The following is a 15010-nucleotide window of genomic DNA, read 5'->3' on the forward strand; positions in this document are numbered from 1 at the left end:
TTTCCCTCCTAAGACTTTACTTGAACTGTCAGTTAAACAATATAACAAAAGTAGCTTATATTAGTATAAGCCTATGCCTTTCATTTCTTTTTTGCTCTCTTTTTTTTTTTTTTTTCTGTACGTGGGCCTCTCACGGTTGTGGCCTCTCCCGTTGCGGAGCACAGGCTCCAGACGCGCAGGCTCACCACTGCGCCACCAGGGAAGCCCTCTGCACACTCTCAATCTGTCAACATACATAAGGGAGGCCATTCACTTGAAGATGTACTCATAGTAAACAAACTCATGAGGCTAATATATAAGTCAGAATGTCAATTAATTAATTTAGACCTGACCAAAATATTGCTGATTTTTTTAAGGTATTCTTCTTTTAATTTCAAGATACCTCGAAATGCAAATTTCACTATCAGAATCAGGGCCGAAGAAGTAGTGAGTATAGTTGGCCCTCCGTATCCCTGGGTTCCACATCCACGGACTCAACCAACTGCAGTTGATACAGAGGGCCAACTGTACTACACCATTTTACATAGGGGGCTCGAACATCCGTGGATTTTGGTATCCAAGGAGGTCCTGGAACTAATCCCCTGTGGATACCAAGGGATGACTGTACTTCACTCAGACCATAGTAAGGACTAGTAAATTATGTATGCTTCATTACATACGATGTCTCTTGAATATCAGAACACTCATATTTCCTAAATCCAGTGTATCTCACCTAGACTGACACGATAAACAATAACAAACCTTACTTTTAGGTTCCATAACCTTTCTGTGCATATGGTCTTTCTACATAGTACAACAGCACTGTTTTACTTTTCTTAGGTACAACTGTATTCCGCTCACGCTGCATTGAGATTATCCTCAAGCCCAGGATCTTTGATGCTTCCATGTAAGGGGTCCCAAACTCAGTCATATTTTTGAACACAGTATCTTGGCTTACTTCCACAGATGGCTCGTTTATTTGTTTGTTTGTTTATTCTTCTAAAAGAACTAGAGCAATGATTATATGTCAAGCATTACACCGGATGCTAAGGATGAATAAGATATACTCCCTACCATCAAGGGATTCAGAGTCATACAAGGGAAGGCAAGTGCAGTTATACAGGTGCTGTGATGCTATACAAGGAGTACGTGTCACATATGATGGAATAGCCAGTTCCACATAGAGGTGACAGTGGACATATGTCTTATGAGTTGGTGCCAGGCAAGAGGGAAAAGTGGAATGAAGAGGGCAAAAGCATTCCAGAGAGGTAGAGTGGCACAAACATAGGCAAAAAGAGGTGAAATAACATGATACATGAGGAAGTGATTCCATTTGGAGCACAAATTGCTGAGATTGGGAGAAAAGTAGAATAACTTAGGCTAGTGAGGTAAGTGGGGCTAGATTAGAGAATGCCAAGGGAAGATGGTTAGACTTCCTCTTTTAGACATTTTTATCTTTACATTTTCATTCTTCTTAAGTTCACTCCCAAAGTTCTAGAGATGCATTACTGTAAACCTTATTTCTTTAAAATTCAGATGAACTCCCACACTCTACTCTTTCATTCCTACACGTCTTTGCACAGGTTGTCTCATTTTCCTTCAAAAACCATGTAAATGGCACACCTTCTGGAAGCCTTTCCTTATCTTCCTATTTCTCCCCAGGTTGTGTTGAGAACTTTTTTCCGTTTCTCCATATTATTCTTCGATTATTACTTAGCCCACAGTATTTTAATTGTTAGTTTATTTGCTGCCTTCCCCATTACACTGTACCATGTTAATTATTGTTCTTTTTTATTCTACCAGTGTCCAGTATATTATAGGTGCTAAAAAGGTGTTTATTGAACAAACCTCAGTATTGACATCTTCTAAGAGTGACTCTAAGAAGCTTCATCTACGAATAACATAAGTCATTACATGATATTTTAAAAATTATATAAACCAGTGAACAAACATATAGCATTGTTTCAAGCAAAATGTCAAGTCTATTGATATATCTCTTTCCGAAGGAAGACATTCTTATTCCTATTTTCCCACTAGAAGATATCTCATTTAGGATAAATCATATTTTATTAACTGTGCATTCTAAGTAGATCTTGTTTTTAAAAATCGAATTCATTTCAAAATATTTTGAAAGAATATTTTTTAAAACTTTTAAAAATATTCCTTTTTGTCTCATTAAACTCCTTAATGTTTTATTTAAGATGCCCAGAATTCTAGAACATAACTTGGTTACACCAAAGGCCCAAAAGTTCACCTGACAATAGCTAAGAATATATGACTGAAATAATAACAGAAAACGTATACAGATACATGATCTTAGATAATGTTGTATTGATATATTTAATTGCAAAAATAGACATATAGTGAAGACTATATCACAGATAGTGATAACTAAGGTTTCAATTCATATTAAGATTGAGTAGTATAATATAAACATTTAATCTAGTAAACATTTATCGACTGCATATTATGGGGCAGCCACTTAAAATTCAATGGGTAAGGAAAGTGTTTGTAATATGATTAATCTTATGGAATTGATCTTTCCTTCATTTAGTTTGTTGCAAGTCCATAAATTATGGTCCCAGATACAACAGATCAGAATTCCAGCTCACTGCAACTCTGTGTATGCTAATAGAAAAAGACAAGCAAAACCAAATCAAACAAAAACTACCCAGAGGTTCTCTTAAAATTGTATCAGAACCATCATTTTTTAGATAAATGACAGCACTATCTGCATAAAAACTGGCGCTAAAAATTCCATCACTTGACCCAAAATTTTTGTCTTGCCCTGTATTTATATAGGGTTGACCTGAATATTGAGCTCCCGCAGACTTAAAATGAAACTTTGATCCTCAAAAGAGTTACACGGAGAGGTATAGAAAACAAAAATCTGTACCTATTTAAGGACATTCCTACTGCTGTCATAATGCTTTTGTACATACTTCACAACAGCATTTTTTCCTTATGTTATTTTAAGTACTACTGGAAATACCACAAGAGAAAATTTTTTGCAGTACTTCATCCTTTCTATTTTTGGTCTCAATTTCTTTTTCTCCTATTATGAAATATCTACACTGCCAAAAGTCATCAAAATTGCACAACAAACCATAATAGCTCAAATTATATAATAAACTAGAAAAAATAAGATTCTTTGGTTATTGAAAGGCCCAATTTAAATGAAGGTCTCATATGGAATCTCAGTACTGATAACTGGTCTTGCAAAGAAATCTAACAGAGCTTTAATAAAAAATATTTTGTGGTTTTATGAAAATGTAAGGTTTCTAGTCTTTTCTGGTATTGGCAAACAATTTGGGGGAATATACTATTTTTTCTATTTAAGTATACTTTTTTTTCTTTCATATTATTTTGGTAATGTAAAACCTGTAAAGTAAGAATTCTGGTCTTCATTCTGCTCTAAATTTAGAGATCTCATCCTTATTCTTTTGAAAAACCAAAATCATAAAGGATGAACGGTTGGGTTCTGTAAAAGTCACCCTATGGAATCAGCTAGTCCATAGTTGGAAGTACGAGTGCTAAAAGCTGTGGGATATTGCAATTGTAAGTCCTGCAGCTCACAAAGGGAGGGGGATAGAATTCTAAGAAGCATCCAATTATATTATCTACAAGGAGGTCCAGGACTAGGAAAGGGGTACATTCTTCCCTTGAGAACCTGAGGACACCTAAGTACGTGATTCAGGTTAAGGAAAATTGCTAGCTTTTCATATTTAGATACTTGCATTTTTAGACATGCTGCTTTCCAAGCAGCACTCTGTTAAACAAGTTCTTAGCAGTATTCAATATTCTGAGTCATTAAGAATGTACTTTTCAAATTTAATATTTATGATTAAAATTTTCGTGAGCAAAATTCTGATTTCACTATAGAAAAAATTTCAAATCTATTTTCAAGTAAAATAAGAGAATTCTAAGATTGTTCCCTATTTCAAAAAGGAAAAAACAAACAAGAGCTGTTCTATATTTTGAATCCTATTCTGTATCCCCCTGTTCTCCAACTTGAAGATACGTGAGATAAGGAATGTATGCTTGCAAGTTCCTCTGATCATATTAAGTAGACTCTAGACCAGCAGTCCCCAACCTTTTTGGCACCAGGGACCGATCTCATGGAAGACAATTTTTCCACAGACAGGGGTTGGGGGGATGGTTCAGGCAGTAACGCGAGCGATGGGGAGCGATGGGGAGCGGCAGATGAAGCTTCATTAGCTCGCCCGTAGCTCACCTCCTGCTTTGCGGCCCGGTTCCTAACAGGCCACAGATTGATACCAGTCCGCAGCCCGGGGTTTGGGGACCCCTGCTCTAGACAATAATTCACAGTCAATGTGAATTATACCACGCACTGTGCATATGATGAAGGCATTTTTTTCCCCCACATTTAATACTAATCAAGTTACACATTTTCTTTTCTGGTCTTTGTTCAAAAAACTATAATTAAGAATGACTGTGTTCTTTAGTTGATTATTAGAAGAAATGAGAAACTGCAAGAATGATGATGGAGTTCACTATTTTATAACTTTTTGGACAGCTCTGGATTAAAATAGTCTCTCTTTCTCCTTAAGTTAACTTTGTGCAATTAATGCCACTACCATATTGTATGTGCATGAGAAAATGTGAGAAGAGGTATAACTAAAAAGGAATCCTTCTTCATGGAATATAATACAACAAAATAGATACATTAGAACTTTGTATATAAACTCAATATAAGTAAAACAAATAGGATTTTAAATGCATTGTGAATGTACATGCTTAAATAAATTATATAATGAGTTTTAACAAGAAAATAATCACATTATTTAAAGAAGTTTTAATAAGCTTTATAAAAGCTTTTTTTAAGTGGGTGGCATTGCATGTTTATATGACAAAAAGTGTGACTTTAATAAAGCTTGTAACTGGAGGAAGGGAGAGGGAGGGACAGATGGAGGAAAGGAGACAGGGAGAGACAGGCAGTAAGAGAGAGAATGTGTGGCTGATTTTGAAAGAATGTTGTTCTCTCAAAGCAAGTTTATCCCAATGATGAAAATAACGCTCTTCATAATTTTAAAACTGCCCTGTTGTAATTGTTTTGAGACTATAGCACATTTTTCACTGATTTTTTTTAAAGATAGCTAAAAGTCTGTTGCACTTGGCAGGTACACTGGAATCACACTGGGTTATAAAGTTTTGGGTAAAAATCAAAAATTTAAAAAACATGTCAAAAGTAAAAATCTGATTAGAAATTAGGGCCTGTTTTCTCATGTGGCTTGTAAACCTACTCACAAAAGAGATCAAGTAAAATAAGAATTCTAAAACTCTTATCAACACTAGTATATAGCAATTATAATTTTTTTTTTTTTTTTTTTTTGCGGTACGCGGGCCTCTCACTGTTGCGGCCTCTCCCGTTGCGGAGCACAGGCTCCGGACGCGCAGGCTCAGCGGCCATGGCTCACGGGCCCAGCCGCTCCGCGGCATGTGGGATCCTCCCGGACGGGGACACGAACCCGCGTCCCCTGCATCGGCAGGCGGACTCTCAACCACTGCGCCACCAGGGAAGCCCCAGCAATTATAATTTTTTAAGATGACTTTTTAAAAACCAACACTTAGGTGTTAGTACCAAAATCTCACTCCAAAAATTCAACCCTGCAATTTGCTTCCTATAGGTGTTATCAGGTACTATCAATTGTGTGTGTTTTCATATATTACTAATGAAAAAAACCTGACAAAGTAAGTGACTCTAAAGAAAACCCAGGAAATAGTGTAGGTTAAATCCGTACTCCAGGTGCTTACTTGCTGCCCTTAACAGGCTTTAATGTGATTGTCTTTTTCTGTCTGTATCCCTTCACCACATCCCTCACCACATACACTGTGCTCCATGAGGGCAGAGAACCATCTACACTGTTCACCAGTATCCTTGGGTCCTAGGACTCTGACAGACACATCATAAGCAATTAATTTGTTAATTAATTTGTTGAATTAAATTGTCTTGTCTCTCCAATGGCAAGGTCCAGGATGTGTCATTAGGACTCAAACTCCAGAGTGTTTCTAGGGAAGTAATGTAGAGACACTTAAAATATTAACTAATTGGTCCAAAAGATAAAAGGAAAAAAATTCCTTTGCCTGAAAGACACAATACCCTAAGAAAAGAATACAATGAATAGATAATTACAAGAGTTTGTCGTACGACAAATGGAAAATACATAGTTTCTCTTTAAAAGTGAATGCACTTAGAACAAAATTCAAAACTTAACATGAAAAAGTCCTACCTGATGTTCTTTCTCATTTCCAATTTCATTTCTTATTCTCCCTCATGTTCTTTGCATTTCAGCTATCCCGGCCTATTTTCTAAACCTTGAATTTGTCAACCTCACTCATATATTACAGTCTCTGCAACTGCTGATGCTCCTGTTTGGAATACCTTTTTCTCAGACCTTTGCAGGTACTTTCCTATTCATGATTTAAGTCTCAGAGAGGGCTTCCCTTACAGCTCTATCTCAAGGAGATTCCCTTGCTTGTCCCTAGGCACTCTTTTACCCTTATTTTCTTCACAGCACTTACCAATCTATGAAATTGTCATTTTAATTACTCATAGCTTATCATTTCCCATTAGACTGCAGAATCTAAAGAAGACACAGTGTCCTGTTCATAGCTGTAGTTCTGTCTTGAACTGAATTTGGCACATGACAGGCATACATTAATATTTGTTGAATCAATAATGGTAGATGTAAGCATAGGGTGTTACAGAACACTAAAAAGGGACAGTCCTTTAAAGAATGAGAAAACAACAGAGCTAAGGGCTAGAGACCAATTCCAAGTGATACTGTTTAGGCTCCTAATTAAACCACATCTGAAATCAGAATAACATTTTTTTTTAATGTGACTGAATATATTTCCTTTTTGCTTAATCCAGTTTGGGTTGAGTTTTCTATTATTTTACTAACAAATACAGTTGTCATTCAGTGAAATCATAGTTTGAAATCCTGGAAAGTTGATTACAGCTCTACTTAAATAAGAATACTGTGACATTAAGTTACTCTGAATAAAATAATGCCACCTCCAAGACGGGAATAAAGACACAGACCTACTAGAGAATGGACTTGAGGATATGGGGAGGGGAAAGGGTAAGCTGTGACAAAGTGAGACAGTGGCATGGACATATATACACTACCAAACGTAAAACAGCTAGTGGGAAGCAGCCGCATAGCACAGGGAGATCAGCTCGGTGCTTTGTGACCACCTAGAGGGGTGGGATAGGGAGGGTGGGAGGGAGGCAGACGCAAGAGGGAAGAGATATGGGAACAATATGTATATGTATAACTGATTCACTTTGTCATAAAGCAGAAACTAACACACCATTGTAAAGCAATTATACTCCAATAAAGATGTTAAAAATAAAAATAATGCCACCTCATGGAGTGGTGGACTCCTTCTGTCACTGCAGCAGACTAGGCAGAGGCAAAGTAACCTCATGACTGAGTTACTGTGTGTTGGACTGAATATTTTCTGCATTTCCTTCTTACTGAAGCTTCCATAATTCTATAAACAAAACAGCCGATACAATTTGTTAAATAAATAAAACTTCTGAATACTTTTGGTTTTGATCTTGTCTGCCTTCAGCTTAGAAGCGTACATCTTTTTATTTTTTTGACTCAAATTTACATCTGTTTCATTACTGTATTATTTTCTTTCTACTCTCTATTTTATAGTGTTTAAAAATATTAGTGGAATGCTTGGTTCTCTCTAGAGAAAAATCTATTGATAAAACTGAACAAATAACTAGGCATATATTCTATTTTCCATCTATCTAAATAAGACATTAATAATTTGCTGTCATGTAGAAAACAAATCTATACTTTTTGGGGCATCTCTGTTAAAGAGACTACGAAAATTCTTCCTCTTTTTTTGAATAGGAAAGAATGATTAAGCAGAAGGTATTCAAATGAATCAAATCTGAGGTGTGGTCCTCCATGGTTTCACTTCTCAATTCTCTATTCAAGCATTTCTAGTACAGGTCAAGGCTAAAGGGGTGAAAAGGGGTCGATAATCAATAGCTCAAATGAGGCACTGATCAATCATTTAGGATAGAAAAGAAAGGATTTTAATTGATTTGAAGAATGTTTTAGGAAGCCCAAATTACAAATGATTCCCTAAAAGGAAAGATAACTACAGAAGTGCACTTTCGCTCTCTCAGTCTAATGTATTGATGACTTACATTTAGCCATGACGTTTATTGACGTTGTACTAGACACCGCCCCACCCCCCCGCAACCCCAATACAGGGACATCCTTTCACATTGTTCTGTTTTTCTTCCCCACACTATTTAGGTTTTAACCGCCTGGTTTTAACATTAAAATGCTTTCAACATTTAACTTTTGGGACGGTGAATCTGCATTGTGTAGGACCTATTTTAGAGGGCAACTTCCGCTTAAAAAATGTGATTGTGTGGGTTTTCCTGTCTCTGCACATGCTCAACACCCTCTTGTCTCCCCCATGGTTTGCATTATTAAAAAGCTTTGACATGGCTCATCAGAGCTGGCTGCTGTGTTCCAAACAGGTTCCTGTCAAAACAAAATCAGTATACCCGGGGACACAGGCCAGGCCAGCTGAATTCAAAGGATGTTACCTAAATCCCTCTGTATATTTTGCCTTTAAAAAAATGCCAACACTATAACTAGTCTGTCTCTTTATTTTATAATTTTTATTGTTTTTATGTTACAAATGTCCCCCCCACCCCCGGCCCCGCTTTCTGAGTCATAAGAATATATCACCAAATGACCTACTTGGACATTTAATACCACTGTGCTCAGAAAAGCCTCTGTTTAAGTACCTAGCTGTTTGAGATTCCTGTCAACTGAATACAAATGAAACAGAGAGGAGAAGGCTCGTCACAGGGGTTCTACTGATAACACTTCATTTAACATATTTCAGTTTAGCAACAAGGGGCCACAGAAAGAAAACTATTTTATTTAAAATGACAGGGCGACTATGTTATGCCCACTGTAACTATGTCTCACACAGGAAGTGACGATAATGGTAATGGGCCACATTTACAGTTTAACTCTATGGGGTGATTCCTCTCAAATGAATTCACCTCTTGAGTATGACACATCCATATCACATCTCAAAGGCTCACAAAATTGTTATTTCATAGATATTGAAATACGGGGGGGAAGGAGGGGTGTTCGATAGCTACTCAACAAAGCACGAAGCAGCTGTACAGAGCAAGGTGTTAGGGAGATTCTAGCATTTAATTGATATGCCAGACAGTGTTTAAAGCATAAGAATAGAAAATGGCCAATTTAAACGTGGTTATAATTAGCTGAGGCTAACATACCGTTCTGTTCTGAAGTTTTAGGAGACATGAAATCTACAAAAGTACCAGGTCTAATAGTTTCAGGAGGAATCCGTGGTTTTATTTGATCTTACATATATAGATGAATGGAAGCGCCTCTTTGATTAGTGCTGTTTAAGCACTGTGGATTACTTAGAAATACTATATTTGGAGACCAGTTCTGACCCTGTTTAATGAGCAATGATTATTCGAGATCTTGACCTGAAAAGCTCTAAAAATAAGTCAAATAGTAGCATTCTAGGAATTTTTACATATTGGAGATCACATCTCTAGCAACTACTACTACTAAAAATTTTCTATGGCCAGATAAAATGTGAAACTATTAACTGCAGTTATGATTATGTTGAGCAGTGCTTTCTGAATTTTTCATGATGGCACTACTACTGTGGAGGCCTTAGTACTTCCTGGTCCATTTCAAACTTATGAAATCTCTTTGATGTCTTTTGCTTTATCTTGAAAGGATGTTTTTGTCAAATATTAAAAACAGTGTTTTTCTAGTTAGTGTGGTGGTGGTTTGACCTGGTTGTGGTTAGGCTGTATGTGCACTTTTGTAGTGAGCCTTTCCCCCAACTGGCATTATAGAACACCGTCTCAAAGTTAGCAAAAAAGCTTCATTTCCTAAATCTCCTGTTAGAACTAATTTTCAGTTAAGATGAATCATGATTATCCTCTGATTTCTCATACTCCCAACATACAGTGCTAAGTAATCTTGTGTGTATACGTACCATAGTTTGTGACTTATAGTATTAAACTATAAAATTCTACCCTGTAGATCAGTGTGTACTGATAAAATGCTTACTTGCTAGCATGAAACTATGTGATTGGAACCATTATAGCAAAAAATAGGTGCGCTAAGAGGAGTCATGGCACTCCTGACATTACTAACACAAGCACCTGGCTACCAATTCAGAAAAGATCTTCATTTCTGCGTCTGTGAAAGAGGATCAGATAAAACAATACAGTTCCACTTCTTGCTTCTGAATTTGAAACAATATGTATAAGGATATTGCCCCTGAAAGTATCTCATTGTGTCTGGTCAGCTGGCTAGGGCCTTCTCTGGCTTGTTGGAAAAATATTTATTTTCCTTGTCCTAACTCCCAGGTGCTACTGCTGAGCAAATGGGAACATCACTGCCAGAAGTATTTGAAAAGAACAAAAAAAATTGATTTGGACAATCTATGTGCTCCTGTCATTGACAGAGACACAAGTGCGACCAGGGGTATGACTAGGGTCAGAGCAAGGTTAAAAGAAAAGCACCCAGGAATTCTCTCTTGTCATCATCTTTTCAATCTAACTACTCTTGGTTAGCTGCAGGCAATATATAAGTTTTCATCAAATACCAAGAGATGTTTCATAGTATTTACAAGTTGCACTTAAAATTTTCCCAAGAGGTGGCTACCTTTGCAATAGCAAAACACTTAAAATGTGAAGTTCAGGTGGTTAGCACATCTATGACATATGAGGATTTCCTGACAACATGGAAATTATAAGCTTATTCATTACCAACAATTGCGTGAGTTGTATGTGAAACCAGGTAAAAATACTCCTCCTCCTAAGATAACTATTTTAAGGCTGATATTGATTCTGTTATTTTTAAAAGAAATAATTTATTCTTACCAAACAAATATTATCAAGAGATCAATTACTATCACAAAAGAAAGGCTATCTAGGTTTTTTTTTAAAAGATTGCAGCAAACAATGCAGAAAACCATTAAAATAAAGAAGTATGTGGTGCAAAAATGAAAGTCACTGAATAAATTGTGTCCATTCTGTGGCAGAACGCTAAACTATAAACAAATCAATTTAAACATTTGTTAAGGGATATAAGTAGATTCAGAGCAGCAATATTGTCTATGGGATTCAAGGACCAATACTGCTACACAAGACTTTAAATAATTTTCCTTAATATGAGAAATAGAATTCTTCCTAAAATTTCCTTTAAACTTGATCTCTTGTACACATAAGTTCAAGATTTCAAAGTTTTTTTTTATCAATATTTAGCTATAAACTCAGCTGTGAGGATATGCATGAGCTAGGAGAATATCCCTGAAGAACTAAATATTAAAAAAATTAGTCCTGGAGTAGGATCCAGAGGGGAAAAAATTAAATAAGTGCTAAAGAGACAAGTGTACATGCATTAAGAAAGATGTTATGTAACACCTGAGAAATTTTTAAAACCTGCTGATAGCCTTAATTTTTCAACCTTTGGCAAAATATATTATAAAAACAAATTCTTGTCTCTGTGCTTAATATAATCAAGGCATAAAAAATAAGGAAAAGTTAAGCAATGACAATATGTCAGGCATTAATGAAAACAGTTCAAAACAGTAAGTTTAAAGACATCTAATTCAACGAGCAATGCTATTCAAGTTCTCCAATGCAGATTTTGAAGAGTGCAGATTTCTTTTTGTGTTTTCACGTTTATGGTACACACTTCCTGTCTGCAGTTTTTAGAAGGTTACTGTGAGTCCTCTAAAGGTTTCTTTATCATTTACTATTATAAATAATTATGTTCCTAAGTGGCAGTTCAAAGCTCAGTACAGCACTCGTACAACACCACAGAAAGATCAGGTGACCTTTCTCCAATTCTCCTCTCTCCGGTGCTGAGGACAGACAAAGTGATATGTCTGTCATACGCCATTACCATTAGAACAGAATCTTGTTCTTTTATTACAACTGAACTCCGCCAGATTTCTCAGCAGGAATGCTAAGTGAAATCAATGTCTTGGATTTCCAGGCTGAGCTTGGAGGTCACAGCCACTCTATCATTTCTCAGCATTATCCTTTCTAGTGCACACACAACCCCCTCAAGCCTCCAACTGGCACACAGCAGATTGAAAACAGCATGCATCAGAGGACTCATGCTGTACAATTTTACAGTCTTTTGGAGCCACTTCCCTTTGATTCCCCCCTTCCATTTTTTGCAAATTGCAAATAAGTTTTGTTTGTGTCCTTCTCTGGAGTTGTGAGTCAAAGGCAAATCTAGGAAGAAGGGCAGGCAAGAAAACCCAGAGAAAACGGTTGATTTTTGACAGCTGTCAATAAGATCATTTTCCTTACATCATCACCTAGATGTGGCTTACGATTCTATTCTTCTATTGAAAGTACAATAAAGGTACTTTCAACATAAATTATCAGTTTGGCTTATGCCAGGTAGGTAGGCAGATAACACAAAGCTAAATAAAATAATTCTATTGTATAGTAAGACAGACATGAAAATCCATCAATAAAACACACAGAAAATGTCCCCAGGACACTAAGAATTGATTGTTTCAAAAAATATATATAATAATAAACAATAACAATTATATATAACTAAAATGGCTTTGTGAAGGCAAAATGTTTATTATACCACGTATAAATGTCAATTCCAGCCTCTAAGAAACTAAATTCATGTATTGAAATGGGACCTCTTTATTTATTGTTGCTTGTATCTTTTTAGCTATGTTCTTCATTAAAATGACAACAGTAATATTTATTGGTCTGGCTATTTTTAACCCACTAAACTTTACTGCTGAGCTAAAATACCAAGCACATTTAAGACACCTTTTCTGACAATAAGAATGGTGGCAGACAGTATGCTAGAAGACAACGAGCAAAGAAAGGACGTATTTTTATTAAATCGTGGCTGTTTCTTAAAAAGGGGCACTTTATTCTGGGTTAAACTTTTTATGTATTTTATAATAACTGTAGGTGGGAAAAAATACAACATCTTAAACTTTATATGATAGAAAATTCATGAAGGCTAATTTTCCAAAAGTGAAATTTAGCGATAAACTATAAATACATTTTTAAAATTAAGTATAATCATAGCTTATAGAAACACAATCCACTTTTTTACTAGTACTAAATAAATGGAGGTGTTTAAAACCATAGAATATGGGAGAATTCTAACATTACTGAAATAATCAATCTCTGCATCCAGTCCGTGGAGTTCTATGAATGTCTGGAACCATATAGCTCATAAAGCAGTGTCCTAATCTTGGCCAACTTTCAGTCACTTTTACATTTGCCATGCTTACCTAAGAAAGTATTGTAGCAAGTGCTCAATAAACATTTGAATGTATGAATGAATGCATGAACAAATAAACAGATGCATAAATGGATGAGGCTGACATCAAAAGCTTCATGATTATTTGAGTTAAGTCATTTGGGGAGAAGATATTAACGATAAAAAGTAATTCTAGGAACCAGGAAAAACCCATTAGTCCTTTACAAGTGAACTATATACTATAAAATCATAAGATGAAACGTCCTAATGTAAAGCGTCATTATAAAACATGATGTGAAATCACATTAATAAGTCATGGGAAAAAACCCAGAATGATACCTCACAGAGTTACTTGTGTGTGGCAATGACTATGCTGCTACAGCTATTTATTCTTCTCAGTGTTAGCCTGTACATGTAATACATTGAAACTGCTGGTCCATGGAGACACCAAAACATCACTGCTTTAAAATTAAATTATATTTAATAAATGTTATAATTATTACCAAGTTTTAAAAACATATGTTCTGCTGTGATCATGAAGAAAAGCAGACCAGGCCTTAGGTATACATCAAGCACAGAACATGCAAGGTCCATTACACAGCAGAAAGAGCTCTTAAAAGTGGCTTATGCATGTTTCCTAATATCACAGTAGTAAGTACAATGTTTTGCACTATACATTTGCACATGTTGCTGGTGAGGTCTAAGGTCCTTGTCCAGGTTCAGTTACAATTCCAGACGTATTTATATCTTACTATATAAAAACTGACTTGGAGGTTTTGGGGAGATAGAGGCTGGAGGACACTTTCCCAATCCATCTCTTCTCTTTCCCAATTTCTACTCTGGATTAATACACTGACTGTGAAAAGCACCTGCCAGGGCACTAAGGAAGGAGTAAAAAAATTCTTGGATTGTTTTTATCTTTTGCAATACTTTCTAATTTTTTCCTCTGTGTATTTTTTCAACCGTTGTGACTACTCTTAGCCTATTATTCTTTAGATATTTCAACATGAATTCATGAAACGAAGAGCAGAAGCAATTTTCTAGGTAATTCAGCAAAAGACAAAACAGTATTATTTTGGGGGTAAATTAACTGTTATCAGTTTTCTACTTAATATTTTCTAATTGTTAGAAAATGTGTGATTATTTCCCTGATTAATGTCAGGAAAAATTATTTTATGGTTACTCTTTTTACTTTTTCCACAGAAAGTTTAATATATTCATATACTATCATCTAGGTAAGATCTTAAAAATCACAAAGAAATTCAAATTAATTTTTCTGCTTCTCTCTTCTTCTGAGCCAAGAAACAAATTACCTGAAACTCTCCTGATCCTTTTCTACATTCTCTCAGGAAATGTTTCTTTAGCTCTAAAAACAAAACTATTTCTAAACAGTCTTACTTTTAATACTAGTATTATCTTCCTATCTGTACACGATCATCTCATTGGCTGAATAATACATCGAAAATTATGTCTATACTATACCTCGTAATAATAGTTATTGATATTTATATAAAACATTTTCTGTATGCACTAATCATACTCATATATTAAGGTGTATTTCAGTTGCCCCTTCGGGAAACTCTTCCCAGATCTCTCACTGAAGGTAATAATCTCTTTGTCCTAATAACTTCCAATGCACTTTATCTGCAACTCCTTCTAAGACTTTGTATCGTAGAGGATGGGTATCTGTTTTATAAGACTGT

At 35.7% G+C, this 15010-nt stretch overlaps 1 protein-coding gene across 16 annotated transcripts in view; it reads right to left on the reverse strand.

Annotated features, from left to right (window-relative positions):
• The window catches only part of SOX5 (SRY-box transcription factor 5), a 994587-nt gene that overhangs the window by 59768 nt on the left and 919809 nt on the right, over nucleotides 1–15010 (reverse strand). The gene's annotated exons all lie outside the window — the stretch shown is intronic.

The sequence above is a fragment of the Leucopleurus acutus genome (assembly GCF_964270905.1).
Source record: "Leucopleurus acutus genome assembly, chromosome: 11".
Classification (NCBI taxonomy): domain Eukaryota; kingdom Metazoa; phylum Chordata; class Mammalia; order Artiodactyla; family Delphinidae; genus Leucopleurus; species Leucopleurus acutus.